This window comes from Eschrichtius robustus, chromosome 1 (genome assembly GCF_028021215.1).
Source record: "Eschrichtius robustus isolate mEscRob2 chromosome 1, mEscRob2.pri, whole genome shotgun sequence".
Taxonomy (NCBI): Eukaryota; Metazoa; Chordata; class Mammalia; order Artiodactyla; family Eschrichtiidae; genus Eschrichtius; species Eschrichtius robustus.
The window spans coordinates 197352045-197368676 of NC_090824.1; the positions used below are offsets into that span (position 1 = coordinate 197352045).

Sequence of the window (16632 nt, forward strand, 5' to 3'; positions counted from 1 at the left end):
TCTCTTCTGGAGACACCCTTACAGACACGCCCAGAAGTAATGTTTTACTGTCTATCTGGGCATCCCCTTAGCCCAGTCAAATTGACACATCCAGTCAATCATCACAATACCCAAAGGAATTGAAAGCAGGGACTACAACAGATATTTGTATGTCTATATTCATAGCATTATTCGTGATAGCCAAAAGGTGGAAGCAACCCAAGTTCCATCAGCAGATGCATAGAAAAAATTTTGGGTGTACATACATACAATACGATGTTATTCAGCCTTAAAAAGAAGTAAATTCTGACATATGCTACAGCATGGGTGAATCTTGAGGATGTTATGATAACTGAAATAAGCCAGTTACAAAAGGACAAGTATTGTGTGATTCCACTTATATGAGGCACCTAGAGTAGTCAGATTCATAGAAACAGAAAGTGGAATGTTGGTTGCCACTGGCTGGGGTAGAGGGGGATGGAGAGTATTGTGTAATGGGTACAGAGTTTCAGTTTTGCAAGATGAAAAAAGTTCTGGAGATGGATGGTGTTGATGGTTCTAAAGAAAGAAGGGCTGGGAATGATTACCCAATGTCTAGACAGGTCTCAGCTTGTGAAACTTTAAGATGAACGGCTCAAAGAGGTGCTAGACTTTTGATCACTGTCGTTATAGAACAATCCCATTCTACCTACCCTGCTTTATCCATTAGCTACTTGGAGAACTTGCTAAAGGGAACACTATTCTCATTGTGGCTTATTATGAGGATCATAATTCTAAGTTCAGTGACTACATTTTTGGCTTAGAATGAACCCAAAATATCGATGACCATGAACAAGCCCTTCCTCCTTGCTTGCTCTAGACTTTCTGGGTAAACTTGAAGTTTTGAGTATTGACCTCCATGGATATCATAAATGTTCTTGCCTTTGTAGCTTAGGCTATAGAACTTCCTAAAGGTCATTCCAGAATTGTTTTGTGGGTTTAAAACTAATGGCCTTTTTTTTTCCCACAAATTTTTAATCTTCAAAATAAATGTGCTCCTTGAAGAATAAATTAGAAAATACAGGACTTCCCTGGTGGCGCAGTGGTTAAGAATCCGCCTGCCAATGCAGGGGACACGGATTCGAGCCCTGGTCCGGGAAGATCCCACGTGCTGCAGAGCAGCTGAGCCTGTGAACCACAACTACTGAGCCTGCGCTCTAGAGCCCACGAGCTACAACTACTGAGCCCGCGAGCCACAACTACTGAGCCCATGTGCCTAGAGCCCGTGCTCCACAACAAGAGAAGCCACTGCAATGAGAGGCCTGTGCACCGCAGTGAAGAGTAGCCCCCGCTCGCAGCAAGTAGGGAAAGCGCGCGTGCAGCAACGAAGACCCAACACAGCCAAAAATAAATAAATAAATAAATTTTTAAAAAGAGAAAGAAAATACAGATAAACAAAAACAAAACAAAACCAGCCATAATTCCATGAAATAAATTGCAAAATCTTACATAGTGTGTGTGTGTTGTTTTTTTAAAAATAAATTTATTTATTTATTTATTTTGTTTTTGGCTGTGTTGGGTCCTCGTTGCTGCGCGGGCTTTCTTTTAGTTGTGGTGAGCAGGGGCTACTCTTCTTTGTGGTCCGTGGGCTTCGCATTGCGGTGGCTTCTCTTGTTGCGGAGCACAGGCTCTCGGTGCACAGGCTTCAGTAGCTGTGGCTCGCAGGCTCAGTAGTTGTGGCTTGCGGGCTCGAGAGCACAGGCTCAGTAGTTGTGGTGCACGGACTTAGTTGCTCCACAGCATGTGAGATCTTCCCGGACCAGGGCTCGAACCCGTGACCCCTGCATTGGCAGGCGAATTCTTAACCATTGTGCCACCAGGGAAGCCCCTTACGTAGTGTTTTGATCTTCTTTCATGCATGTATGTATGTGTGTGAAAGTATACACATATTTTTATATGTATAGATTCATACTATATGTATTTTAATACGTATTTTGAATATTTTTTAAGGAATTCAGGGCTTAAGTATTTCTTGCTGGGCAATCAAAATGATGGTAAATCATCAATTTTTTATTCACTTTGTATACTTAGACCTTCTTTCAGTATAGCTTTAAGGAAGTAATGATTTAAAACATAACTAACACTCAGTTTGGAATTAATATAATAATAGATTATCCAAGGAGTTGTATTACAGTGTTCTCATGCAGACTTGTTAATGAATTAGGACATGTGGTAAGTTAGAAACCCATTTATTTAGTTGTATTATTCGAAATAACAATTTATAAATTACTTTCCTTAGATAATGAAAGTTTTTCAAAATATTTTATTTCCAGAATCTTATTTTTGAAAAGCAAAAAGGAATAGTCATTTGTCAGAAAATTAGAGGAAAGATAGTATGTCAGCCCTTTAAATGTATCCCATATTACTATGGATTAATTTTGTACCTTTTTGAAATTATTATATTTTTTGCTGTTGCCAGATGCCTCAGCTTCTAAGCTTAGATTTGTACATGTAGTACATGCTTTCAATAATTAAACACAGATGCATTTTTTTCCCTTTGTAATTGTACCATAAACTTTTACCCTCTAGAAATTTCAGCAACAGGGTATTCTTTAGTCATCCCCTGGGTGCTGATCCTAGAGTTACCATTCAAGTTCCCAGGGAGGGAGATTTGTAACAATGAATGGCAGTGCACCAGGCCATTGCACTGTTGCTTCATCAGCATAAAATAGTAACTAAGTCTTGTTATCTCAGCATTATGTCCTGCTGAGGAATTTTGTTTGCTTAACTGACCAAGGACAAGCAACTCTGATTGAATACTTTTAACACAGATTAATAATGAGGTTTCATCAATAAATATTAGTATCTAGCAGCTATCCCCTTTACCTTTCTACTTTAAAACATACTCTGGACTGGGAAAGCAGTTACTGGGAAAACAGAAATCATCAGAGTCTGAGTCAGGGCTTGAGAAGGGATCTTCAGTTCTAGACTTTGAGAGCATATGATGATTAAGACGTGGTCTTGCTCTGAACTCTTCAGGGACCTACAGTTTACTGGGAGGCAGAAGAACAACAATTAATTACTGTGGGGTGTGCTGGGGACAGTTAGTACAGGTGAATACGAAGTGCTGCCAGTTGGCCCTATTTGATCTAGTGGCCACTGGCCAAGTGTGGTAATCGAACACTTTGAATGTGGCTAGTGAGGCTGAGGAACTGAATTTATTTTATTTATTTATTTATTTATTATTATTATTATTTTTTAGAAATTCACGTTCTTTTATTTATTTATTTATTTATTTATTTATGACTGTGTTGAGTCTTCGTTTCTGTGCGAGGGCTTTCTCTAGTTGCGGCAAGTGGGGACCACTCTTCATCACGGTGCGCGGGCCTCTCACCATCGTGGCCTCTCTTGTTGCGGACGGAGCACAGGCTCCAGACGCGCAGGCTCAGTAATTGTGGCTCACGGGCCCAGTTGCTCCATGGCATGTGGGATCTTTCCTGACCAGGGCTCGAACCTGTGTCCCCTGCACTGGCAGGCAGATTCTCAACCACTGCGCCACCAGGGAAGCCCAATTTATTTTATTTTATTTTATTTCAGTTACTCCAAGTTAAAATTTTAAAACTCATACTTGATTCATTTATGGGAAAACTTTTAAGACTGTTTGGAATCATTTGAGTCTGTGAATCTAGTTTTTAACTGTAAATTTTACGAAACCTGTATACAGATCAAGTATTTTTGATGAAAGTTTAGGATCTGAATTGAGGTATGCTATGAAATACATGCTGGATTTTGAGGACTTAGTCCAGAAAAAATAAAATATCTCAATAATTTTGATATTCATTATACAGTAAAATGCTAATATTTTGAATATTGGGTTGAATGAATATTAGAATTCATTTCACCTCTTTATTTTTACCTTTTTAATGTGGTCATTGGAAGATTTTAAACCACCTAGCTCATGTGATATTTGTGTTAGTGCTGCCCTAGAGGCACAGGAAATCTACAAATTCTGCCCTTGAGGAATAGAGGTCCATCTCAAAGAGAAAGTGACCTTTGAACCAACTCGTTATGGTTTATATGTGGTTCACGGGTTGGTGGTTGGGGACAGTATATTGTAGATAGAGGGATAATGATTTGAAGGTGTAACAAGGGAAAATAGCATGACATTAATAGAATTGTGAGTACCATGGCGGTTTTAGACAAAGGATGTAAAAACAGTCGCAATAAAAGGCAGAAAAGATTGTTTGGGACTGAAGCTTTTAGGAGGCTTCAGTTCTCTGCTGTGATATTTGAACTTCTACAGTCAATGAAATATTCATTGATGTTTTTGAAGTGGGTGAGTTACGAGATCAGATTTGTTTTTGGAGAATAACTCTTGGGACTGGAGGATCAGGTCGACAAGGTGGAGAAATGGGACTTGTCCTCACTTATTCACCACCTCGATTAAGGTGGTTGTCGTGGGATAGGAGAGGAAGGAATTCAAGACAGAGTAGGGGGAAGAGTTAGTAGAAGCTCACTGGGGTAAAGAGAAGAGACACAGGGTGACTTTGAGATCTCCCCCTGAGGAGCTCGCGATGCCGCTGTTCGAACTGGTGAGGATACTAGGGTAGTGTGTTATGGACAGAGGCTGAGGCCGAGGAGGTGATGAGTCTGAGCGTCTGGAGGATCCATGCCAGTAGGTCTTTCACAACACGTCTGCTGTTCAGGGGAGGGAGGTGGGTGTTTGAGAGAGAGTTTGATTTTTTCGAAGCAGTGGAGTCAGTTAAGATTTCCCAGGGAGACTGTAAACACAGGAGTAGGAAATTAACTTCAGTGCCTGGATTTCACGATAGCTTCTTTAGTTCTGTAAAGGTAATTTTCCTTTAAGAACATCCTGAGTGTTTACCGTGCGCGAGTGCTGTGCTTGGCGCCAAAGACGAAGCGAGAAACCAGGCAGACATTTCTGCCAGAAAGGCAATCAAGCTCCAGAGGGAAAGGCCGGCAGTTCATGTGGGATGACACTGCAGTGTCGTAAGTTCCACGACAAGCCACAGGGTAGTTAGGCCCAGGAAGGACCCACGTGAGGACACAGCAGAAGCTGACACTGGAGAGGTGTGGGCTTGATCTCCAAGGGGAAATTTGTCACTTGTCCCTTTTTGGCAGATCTTTTACTTATGATAAACCTCCCAACTGTACGCACACCCCCTCACAACTATGTATGTGTTGGGCCCCAGGACCCTGGGCTCTTCGCTGTGGTGTCTGTCAGCTGCGGTCTACCCACCCTGTAGGTCCAGAGTCTTGAACCACAGTGATTTCTGTTGATGGCGTGGCCCGGTTGCTCTGTTGGCAGCAGTTACGGCAGGTTTGGTGGCACAGGAATGACTCCAGTGTGTTTGTGTGGTTCCCAGAAACGAGCATCCGTCAGGCCTCCGTGCTTTCCCGCCTGGGACCTGCCTTGTTTATGTCTGTCGGGGAGGAGGCGTAAGTGACGGACCTGTGATGATGTGAAGGGCTCCTTCAGGTTGTTGGCCATGCATGGTCCGCGGAGCAGGGGGAGGACAGAAGCCAGGTGGAATGGGAGCCCTTAGTAGCTGAATGTAAGACAGCAAGCCCCGGAGGAGTTGGGCAGCCTTGGGTTGCAATAACTAGAAAACCAGTAAGAAAAAGAATTTATTTACCATGAAAATAGTATCTGTGAAAGCTTTTCACAGCACTGAATTCACTTAGCTACCAGTTAATGTTTCATTATTGAAAGACTGCGTTTCATTTCCTTGTGTTATGTCAGCTTAAACACCTAAGACCGTGAGTGTTCTTGGAGGGTCCTCACCACTTCTCGGCGTCCCTGGCTTCCTCCTGCTTTCCTTAAAGATGCAGTTAAAGCTGCTGGGAGCCTTTTCCCGACCACCCCATCTCACCCTCTTCTCTCTGTTGAGTGCTGCTTCTCTGTATAACTCTCAGCTCCTGCCCCTGGAGTCGTGTTCTGCCTGTCTCTTCCTCTTTGCTAGGCTGCTGACCCTGAGGGACAGGGACTGTCTCATGTTCATCTCCCACCGGGCTCATAATTAGTTCTTAAATGATAGCTAAATAAGTGAGTTGCAGAAAATATCAGAATACTGTACAGAGCTTGAAATCTCAGTGCAGCCATGCTTTAAGATACGAACACTTCAACTTGCAAGTGTTTGTATTTAAAAATTATTAAACAGAGGGTAATATATTTCCCTCCTCCCCCTAAAATTTGACTTTAAGTGAGAATATTGTCTTTTGGAAAGTTGCATTTTCCAGTTTAAAGTTGATGTGCAGGGCTTCCCTGGTGGCGCAGTGGCTAAGAATCCGCCTGCCAACGCAGGGGACATGGGTTTGAGCCCTGGTCCGGGAAGATCCCACATGCTGCGGAGCAACTAAGCCCGTGCGCCACAACTACTGAGCCTGCGCTCTAGAGCCCACGAGCCACAACTACTGAGCCCGCGCGCCTAGAGCCCGTGCTCTGCAACAAGAGAAGCCACCGCAGTGAGAAGCCCACGCACCACAACGAAGAGTAGCCCCCACTCGCCGCAACTAGAGAGAAGCCCACATGCAGCAACGAAGACCCAATGCAGCCTAAAATAAATAAATTTTTAAAATAAATAAATAAATTAAGTTGATGTGCAATTTTCAGTTGTGAAGCTAAAACAAATTTCAGTCCTATTTTAACTGAATATTGGCTTGTTGACCATATTTTTTCTTTTTGTCCTCATTCTGTTAAATGACCCAGTGTTATTATAATTAGCAATTATGGTAAAGCAGAGTTTAAGCAGGTAAATTACCAAAGGCACATAAATGTCTTTTTTCCACATGAATTAAAATAGAGTTTAAAAAGTAATTAGAATTCCATTTTGGAGTTTGATACTTTGGTATATGTTTTTTTCCCCATAAATCTAAATCTAAAGGTATGGTTATAGGCTGCAGGGACTGATTATTCTGTAATATAAATTACTGATTATTCAGTAATATAGATATAATTTGGCATTTATGGTAAGGTAGATATAATACTTAAGTATTAGTACCGAGTAGCATATGCTAATTAAGAAACAAGAAGTGTAGCTAATATGTATTCTCCTGTTCTCTGAAGTTTATTTTAGAAACAATGACTGGATGTCAAAAGTAAAGAGGGCCAAATCTCAGTATTTTTGGTATTAAAGTAAGAATTCAGGTACAATCGAAGTTTAAAGTTACCTTCTTTATATATGGCTCCCCAGTTTTTCCTTTCTGTGGATAATGGGAAGACTATTTTCGTCTGCATATAGATAGAGGTGGAACAGGCCAGGTCTTTTTTTAAATATTAAATTGGGTCATGTGCAGAGGTACTGGTCCCAGTTCAGTTGTTAATTAATGACAGATATGACCCATAAAATTAACTTTGTTTCTGTGTTATCCTTTTAAAGATTTTTTTTTTTTGGTATGAAAAATCCACTTATTTTTGTTGGTGACAGTTCATGAACAAGGCTCTTTGTTCAGTTTAAGTGTGTAATACATCTTATAAATATTTGAGAACTAATTTTTATTTGATTCATATATTGGAAGTACTTCTTGTTGCTTATTCTTTTAAGACTTCTTCCTTTGAGTTATCTGCAGAGTAAGAAGCTGGTGGTATGGACTTAAGAATTGTCTTTAAGGTTTTTATGTTTTTTTATAATACAAGTATATTGGACCAGGGGCCCGGTTTGCCCGAAGTCCATTCAGAAAGAGTGAGTACAAAGGGTACTTAAAAATACAGATTCTTGACTCCCACCCCCATTACTCTCCACCCCCAGTAACAAGACTTTTAATCAGCACCCCTAGATGAGTCTGCTATGGATGATCCACTGACCATCCTGTAAGAAACACTAGTTTGTATAGTGTTAATACTATTGCTGTCACTTTATGAGTCCAGTAGACTAGACGAATGCCCCAGATTCTTGTCCTAATCAAACTCTATGGGTAATAATTCTCATTGTGATGAAATTGGGTAATAAAGCACATAGAAAAAAATATAATTGCATTATGCAGAGAAAACTAATTTTTTTAATTTTTGGCCATGTCGAGTGGCTTTGGCGATCTTAGTTCCCCGACCAGGGATTGAACCCGAGCTCTCAGTAGTGAAAACGCCAAGTCCTAACTCCTGGACCACCAGGGAATTCCCGAGAGAACTGATTTAAAAATTTTTAAATTTTAATTAAAAATTTTTTTCTTCCAGTTTTAATGAGATATAATTGCCGTACAGCACTGTGTAAGTTTAAGGTGTACATTATAATGATTTGGTTTACATACATCATGAGGTGATTATCTCAGTAAGTTTAGTGAACATCCATCTTCTCATATAGATACAAAATTTAAAAATAGAAAAAATTTTCTTTTTGGGATGAGAACTCTTAGAAATGACTTTCTTAACAACTTTCATATATAACACAGCAGCGTTAATTATATTTATCATGCTGTACATTGCACTCCTGGTACTTCTTTATCTTATATACCTTTTGATCACCTTCATCCAAGAACCACCTCTGGCAACCACAAATCTGATCTCTTTTTTAATGAGTTTGTTTATTTGTTTTTGAAGTGTAATTGACCTACAACACTATGTTAGGTCCTGTTACACAACATAGTGACTCAGTATTTCTGTCTTCTCTTCCCTTGTGTGACTTCCTGACTATCTTTATTGCTGTTTGGATTTCTTTCTCTTTTTTGTGTGTATCTATTATAGATTTTCGGTTTGTGGTTACCACGAGGTTTATATCTATCTATCTATCTATCTATCTATCTATCTATCTATCTATGATTATCTTAAGTTGCTTATCTCTTAAGTTCCAACGCATTTTAACAACCCTGCTCTTTTACTCCCCTCCCCCCCCAGGTTTACTGTTTTTGACATCGTATTTTACACCTTTTCGTTTTTTGTATCTCTTAATTACTTACTGTGGATAAGATGATTTTACTACTTTTGTCTTTTAACCTTCCTACTAGCTTTATATGTGGTTGATTTACTACCTTTACTGTGTATTTGCCTTTACCTTTCATAATCTTCGTGTTTCTAGTTGTGGCCTTTTTCTCTTAGAGAAGTCCGTTTAACATTTCTTGTAAAGCTGGTTTGGTGGTGCTGAACTCTTAGCTTTTGCTTGTCTGTGAAACTTTTGATCTCTCCATTAGATCTGAGTGAAAACCTTGCCAGGTACTCATAATGTTTTAGCTTGTTTTTCTTCACACTTTAACATTTTAAGTTGGAAGTTCGATGCACTTTTATATTTTGCTTTTCTCATTAACCTCAATTTTTTTTTTATCATGTTAAGAAACCGTTAACATTTCATTGCTTTTATAGTATTGCCTTATATATTAGATCATTATTTACTTAACTATTCTTCTGTTGTTGGATGTTTAGATTGTTGCTAATTTCTTTCTGATAAATAACATTGGAATGAACATCTTTGTGGGAAAATTTTTTTCTATGTATACAATTTTTTTCTCCCTTTTCCCCTAAAAATATTTTTAAAAGCTTTTGAAACATACTGTCAAACTGTTTTCCAAAAGGGTTCATCTAGTTAAAGTTACCAGCAGTAAACTAGAGTTAACATTCATCTTCACCAGCATTGTGTTCATTTAAAAAAAACCCATAGTTTTGGTTCACTAGACAAAATGGTATATAATTATGTAAACATCCTTTGTTGTGGTTAATACATGTTTTGGGTGTATGTAAAAATAAGTTTGATATTTTATACTAAGTATTTTTTCTACCAAGAGTTTAAGTTTTCAAGAGTTCTTGAAGAAACTTGTTAGTGATCAATCAGTGGTCATTCCCTTGAATTTTTCTCAGTGGTTTGAGTAGTTGATAATTCACAGGGACAGTGTCTTTTTGCCACAGATCAGAATATCAAAAATACTGGGTCCTTTTCTGTTCTCTTTCTGCACATTTTGGAAATTGAAGGTTTAAGCTGATCGTAAGTTTGGAGTTAACTTATTAAGAAAACAAAGTTCTTATTTCTACTAGAAGCTGTTTGTAACAGCAAATGAGCAACATTTCAAATGAACATCTGTCCAAAAATTTAGTGGTAAGAGCGTGAAATATTAAAGTTTTACCATTCATCCACCATCAGTAAACCTCTTCTTTTTTTTTAAATTAAGTAATTTATTTTTGGCTGTGTTGGGTCTTTGTTGCTGTGTGTGGGCTTTCTCTAGTTGCAGCAAGCAGGGGCTACTCTTCGTTGCGGTGCGTGGGCTTCTCATTGCGGTGGCTTCTCTTGTTGCGGAGCACGGGCTCTAGGCACGCGGGCTTAGTAGTTGTGGCTCATGGGCTCTAGAGTGCATGTGGCTCGCAGGCTTAGCTGCTCCGCGGCATGTGGGATCTTCCTGGACCAGGGCTCGAACCCGTGTCCCCGGCATTGGCAGGCGGATTCTTAACCACGGCGCCACCAGGGAAGCCCCCTCATGTCGTCTTAACTCCTGAATCTAGTGGTTGTTTCACGGCTCTCGTATTGAAGTCTTCAGAGTGAAACAAGTTCCCCTTCTTTTGAAATTTTCCTTCTCCTTGACTTTTAAATACCATCTTTTCCTGTCAGGCTGTCTACTTCTGACTTTCTGTTTCCTTTACTGGATCCTCTTACTTTGCTTAGTACCTTAATTATATTAATTGCATCAGTAGTTGTAGTAACACCGCCAGAGGTCACGGTGCCAGACCCCAGGCTAACCTCATGCCTGTGTCCTCACTTTACCTTGTAACGCAGCTGCGTGGTGCTCCCCAGGGGCCTGTCCCCTCTCCCTCTGTGTGCTCTCTTAAGGTCTGGCCCCACCAGTGTGCTGATGGCTTTTATGTTTTTAGCGCTGATTCTATACTGAGCTCCCAATCTGGGTACCTGGCAGTCTGAGCATTTCCACCTGGACTTGAAAAGGAGTTCCAACCTACTACAATCTAAGTGGAACTCCTCTGTGTTCCTCTCTTCATCCTGTTCTTCATCTTGACATTATTTAACCCATGGTTAAACACACGTACACCAAAAAACATGCTTCACATAAACAGACATACAATCTGCATGCTAACATAACTTTCTAATTGTTTCTCGCATCTGGCCCTGCTTCTCTATTCCTACTCCTCTTGTCCTCTTGCCTCTCTCGTCTTCTGTCTGTACCGACCTCCTAACTGATCGCTGCATCTAATTGTGTTCATCTAAAATCTGCAGTATTTCAAAATTTTGACTCAGAATGTACTTCCTGGCTTAACTTCTCCAGTTATTCCCTAAATGCTGCTGGGTAACGTCTGCTGTTGAACATGACACACAAACTCTCCTTGTTCTGGCATTTGCTTCTCTTTACATCTTTCCCGTGCCTCTCCTCTCACCTGCCCTCTGAGCCGGCATCCTTCCCTGAGTGCACCGTGATTTTTTCTGACGTTTGTTCTTCTGCCTCCTGTGTCCCCTGCTTTGACCTGGCTAATTCTGATGTATTCATTTCTGAGGCTCATTCCCTTGGTTCCAAGTCTCTTTGATTTTGCTCCTACACTGTCTCATGTGTAGCTCTAGCATGAGGTCTGTTATGCATTTAAGTGACCTTTGTTTCACGTTCTTTTACTACATTATGAGGTCCTGGAAGACAAGACTAATTTTTAATCGTATTTGTAACCTTAGCACCGCTGCGTGTTTGACGCTTAGTCCACTTTTAGTCCTGTCTTAAATGGTGACACAGTTGTCCATCCTTGTTCCCAAGCTAGAAATGTGGATGATTCCTAGTTTCCTCTCTTTATCACGTGTAACCATTTCCAAGTCCTTCAGTTTTGCTTTTACTTGGGTATATATGTTTGCATTCTTTTGTTCACTTGTTTGTTCATTCAACAAATTTCCTTCAGTGCTCCTGTACGCAAGGCTGTGAACTAACTATACTGTGTGCCAAACATTGCATTGAATTTGTAGAATTTATAGATTAATTTTTTGAGAAGGAACACATTTACGAAATTAAGGAACAACAGTTTATCTAGAAGTACTCCTCATTTTTTTTAAGCTTATTTTTTTAAAGCTTTTTGTTAAGCTTATTAACTATGTTTTAACAATTCTTAGTGTGAATGAGATTTTTAAAATTCTGTTACAGTTTCTAACTTGTCATTGCTCATGTATCAGAAACTGATTTTAAGTGATCTTTTTATCTGGCCAACTTATTAAACTTATTAGTAGTTTTCATGGACTTAGGTTTTCAAATATTCATTATGTCAGTGACAAATATCAGGGTTGTTTTCCTACTGGGTATTTATGAGTTAACTCATTTTTCATGTCTCAGTACATTTCATATCTTAGTATTGTACATTTGTTGAATAAAAGCCATGGTACTTGGCATGCTGGGATTTTTCTTCTTTTGGCTGCGCTCCGTGGCTTGCAGGATCTTAGTTCCCTGACCAGGGATTGAACCCAGGCCCCCTGCAGTGGAAGCGCCAAGTCCTAACCACTGGACTGCCAGGGAACTCCCCCTGGAATTATTCTTGACTTTAATGAAAATGCTTCTCTCAGTGTCTTGCTGAGTATGATGTTTATTTTGAATAATAATTTAAAAAATCAAATTAAGGAGGCATCACCTGTTCCTCACTTGCTAAGAGTTTTATCCTGAATCCATGTTGAATTTTATCAGTAGCTTTGCTGGTGTCTGTGGAGATGATCAAGTTAATCTGTTAATGTAAAGAATTACAGGAAGAGATTCCAGAAGACGGACTCCCTTAATATTTCTGCTTTTTCCTGATTTATTTAATGCAGTGCTAGATTTGAGTGCTAATGTTTTATTTAGTATATTTTCATTTATATTTATAAGTGAGATTGGTTTGTACTTTTCTTTCATTTAATTCTCTGCTTTTGTTTCAGAATTATGCTAGCCTTATAAACTTTGTTAAGGCATTTCAGTTTTTTTAAATTGGGGAATACTGTTTAAATTTGAATTGTTTAAACAACAGGAATGAGTTATTTCTTAAAGCTGTAGTACAATGTGTCTCTAACATTGTTTAGAAAGTTGCTGTTTCTTGGCGTCTTTATTTCCCCAAGTCTAGTGAAGTATCAGGAGCAAAGAACTTTAACACTTGTTGAATTTTCTAGATAAGGTCCTGGGAAATGATTTACTATATAGAATTGCTTGTTATATTAACAGAGTTGGTTTTAGTCAGAGAAGCACTGTTACCCAGCTAAGTCATCAGGATCTGGAATTAGTCTGGAAGAGAAACACATGGAAATCTGTCTTCATGGATAGACTTTCTTCATAGAAAAATGCTCTTTGGTGATAGTCTAAATTCAAAGCTAACATTTATAGGAAAATGGTCTAATTTGTATCACTGAGTACAATATTTGCATAATTACCATGTTTAAAAAGACCAAAGGTAACCGTTTTATAAATGTATTCAGGTGTCGGGTTAGTTTTACTATTTTCTTTCATTTTTATTTTTCTATTTTTGGCTGCGTTGGGTCTTTGTTGCTGCACGCGGGCTTCCTCTAGTTGCGGCGAGCGGGGGCTGCTCTTCATTGCAGTGCACGGGCTTCTCATTGCAGTGGCTTCTCTTGTTGCGGAGCACGGGCTCTAGGCCTACGGGCTTCAGTAGTTGTGGCTCGCGGGCTCTAGAGCGCAGGCTCAGTAGTTGTGGTGCATGGGCTTAGTTGCTCCGCAGCATATGGGATCTTCCTGGACCAGGGCTCGAACCCGTGTCCCCTGCATTGGCAGGCAGATTCTTTTTTTTTTAAAGATTGACGTTTCTTTTTATTATTTATTTATTTATTTATTTATTATTTATGGCTCTCTTGGGTCTTCGTTTCTGTGCGAGGACTTTCTCCAGTTGCGGCAAGCGGGGGCCACTCTTCATCGCGGTGCGCGGGCCTCTCATTATCGCGGCCTTTCTTGTTGCGGAGCACAGGCTCCAGACGCGCAGGCTCAGTAGCTGTGGCTCACGGGCCCAGTTGCTCCGCAGCATGTGGGATCTTCCCGGACCAGGGCTCGAACCCATGTCCCCTGCATTGGCAGGCAGATTCTCAACCACTGCGCCACCAGGGAAGCCCCTACTGTTTTCTTTTGTAAAGCTTATTCTGTGATTTAGATTCATTATAATTTAATTTATAGGCAAATAATATTTTAGAAGTTAAAGTACTTTAATTTCAGTAAAACTGATTCAGTGTATCCATCCACATTTCCCTTCTATAAAATTTTTATTAGAGTCTAGTTGATTTACAGTGTTGTGTTAGTTTTTGCTGTACAGCAAAGTGACTCAGTTATACATATACATATATCCACTCTTTAATTTTAGATTCTTTTCCCTTATAGGTCATTACAGAGTATTGAGTAGAGTTCCCTATGCTATGCAATAGGTTCTTATTAGTTATCTATTTTATATCTAGTAGTGTGTCTGTGTCAATCCCAGTCTCTCAATTTATCCCTCCCTCCCCCTTCCCCCTTGGTAACCAAAAGTTTGCTTTCTACATCTTTGACTCCATTTCGGTTTTGTAAATAAGTTTATTTGTACCATTTTTCTAGATTACACATATAAGCAATATCATATGATATTTGTCTTTCTCTGACTTACTTCACTCAGTATGGCAATCTCTAGGGCCATCCATGTCACTGCAGGTGGCATTATTTCATTCTTTTTCATGGCTGAGTGATATTCCATTGTGTATATGTACCACATCTTCTTTATCCATTCCTCTGCTGAATTTAGGTTGTTTCCATGTCTTGGCTATTGTGAATAGTGCTGCTGTGAACATAGAGGTGCATGTATCTTTTTGAATTATAGTTTTGTCTGGGTATATGCGCAGGAGTGGGATTGCTGGGTCATATAGTTACTCTATTTTTAGTTTTTTAAGGAACCTCCATACTGTTCTCTATAGTGGCTGAACCAGTTCACATTCCCACCAACAGTGTAGGAGGGTTCCCTTTTCTCCACACCCTCTCCAGCATTTATTGTTTGTAGATTTTTTGATGATGGCCCACATTTCCCTTTTTTAATTCAGTGTTTTCAAGTGTTCATAAAATGGTATATTATAGGACTTCCCTGGTGGCACAGTGGTTAAGAATCCGCCTGCCAATGCAGGGGACACGGGTTTGAGCCCTGGTCTGGGAAGATCCCACATGCCGCGGAGCAACTAAGCCCGTGCGCCACAACTACTGAGCCTGCGCTCTGCAGCCTGCGAGCCACAACTACTGAAACCCACGCACCGCAACGAAGAGTAGCCCCCGCCCACCGCAACTAGAGAAAGCCCGCGCACAGCAGTGAAGACCCAACGCAGCCAAAAAAAATAAATAATAAATAGAATAAATAAATTTAAAAAAACAAAAAAAAACCCAAAAAACGGTATATTATAGAAGTAATTGAACATCTGAATAATTCTAGGACTAATATGGCAAAGGTTCTCAACCAGGGGCAGTTTGTCCCCATGAGACATTTGGCAGTGTCTGGAGACTCTAATTGTCACAGTGAGGGGAAGCCACTGTCATCTAGTGGGTGGCGGCTGGAGATGCTAGTGAACATTCTGCAACGCCCAGGATAGCCTCCCGCAAAAAGAATGATCTCTTCCCAAATGTTAGTGGTGCTGAGGTTGAGAAACCCTCTTGTAAAAGGAAAGATGTATACACAGATACAAACACACAGTATTAAAAAGGCATACTTTTTCTTTCAGTAGTTATAATTCTAACTTAATACGGTTTACAGTGTCCTTCTGCAAAGTGTATGAAGAGTATTCTGCTCTTGACTGACATCTAGTGAGACATTTAAAAATAAAAAGTAAAACTGAAGGTTGAGACTGAATAAGCATGTAAATCAGAGTTACTACTAATTGTTTTTCCAGTCTTAGGAAATTCACAAATAAGTAGACTAGAAAGAGAGGAAAGATTTGTTTATGGCTACTGAGAAATTATAGCTGAGAAGTAGTATGTGGTAAATTCTTAGCTGAAGTATCTCCTTTGTCTTTTACTTATATTCTTGATTTAATATTAGAGCTTAGGGGCTTCCCTGGTGGCGCAGTGGTTAAGAATCTGCCTGCCAATGCAAGGGAGACAGGTTCGAGCCCTGGCCTGGGAAGATCCCACATGCCGCAGAGCAACTAAGCCCGTGCGCCACAACTAGTGAGCCTGAGCTCTAGAGCCCGCGAGCCACAACTACTGAGCCCACGTGCCACAACTACTGAAGCCTGCGCGCCTAGAGCCCGTGCTTCGCAACAAGAGAAGCCACAACAATGAGAAGCCCGTGCACCACAACGAAGAGTAGCCCCCACTCACCGCAACTAGAGAAAGCCTGTGCGCAGCAACGAAGACCCAACGCAGCCAAAAATAAATAAATAAATAAATAAATTTATAAAAAAAAAAAATATTAGAGCTTAGGATATGAAATCTTTCTTTTGACAGTTTTCTGAATAAATGCTGAGTTACCCATATGTAAGCTTTTTATATTTTAAAAATTGCCTAAAATCATAGAATTTTAGAGCCTATGGGGACCTACATGGTTTAATCCAGTTTCTTCACTTACAGAGATTAAATAGTTCAGTTTCAGAGAGATGAAGGATCTTTTCCGTTGTCTTACAACTTGTTAGGCCAGATCTTGAACTGGAACCCACAGCTCCTGACTTCTAGTTGAGTATTCTTTCAGGGTGAGGGGAAGTAATTAAGCACACTTTAAAAAAAAAAAAAAAATTAATTAATTTATTTATTTTTGGCTGCGTTGGGTCTTCGTTGCTGCGCACGGGC

General features: G+C 40.0%; 1 protein-coding gene across 7 annotated transcripts in view; it reads left to right on the forward strand.

The window, feature by feature from the left end:
- ARHGAP12 (Rho GTPase activating protein 12) overlaps positions 1–16632 on the forward strand; it is a 113087-nt gene that overhangs the window by 45926 nt on the left and 50529 nt on the right. The gene's annotated exons all lie outside the window — the stretch shown is intronic.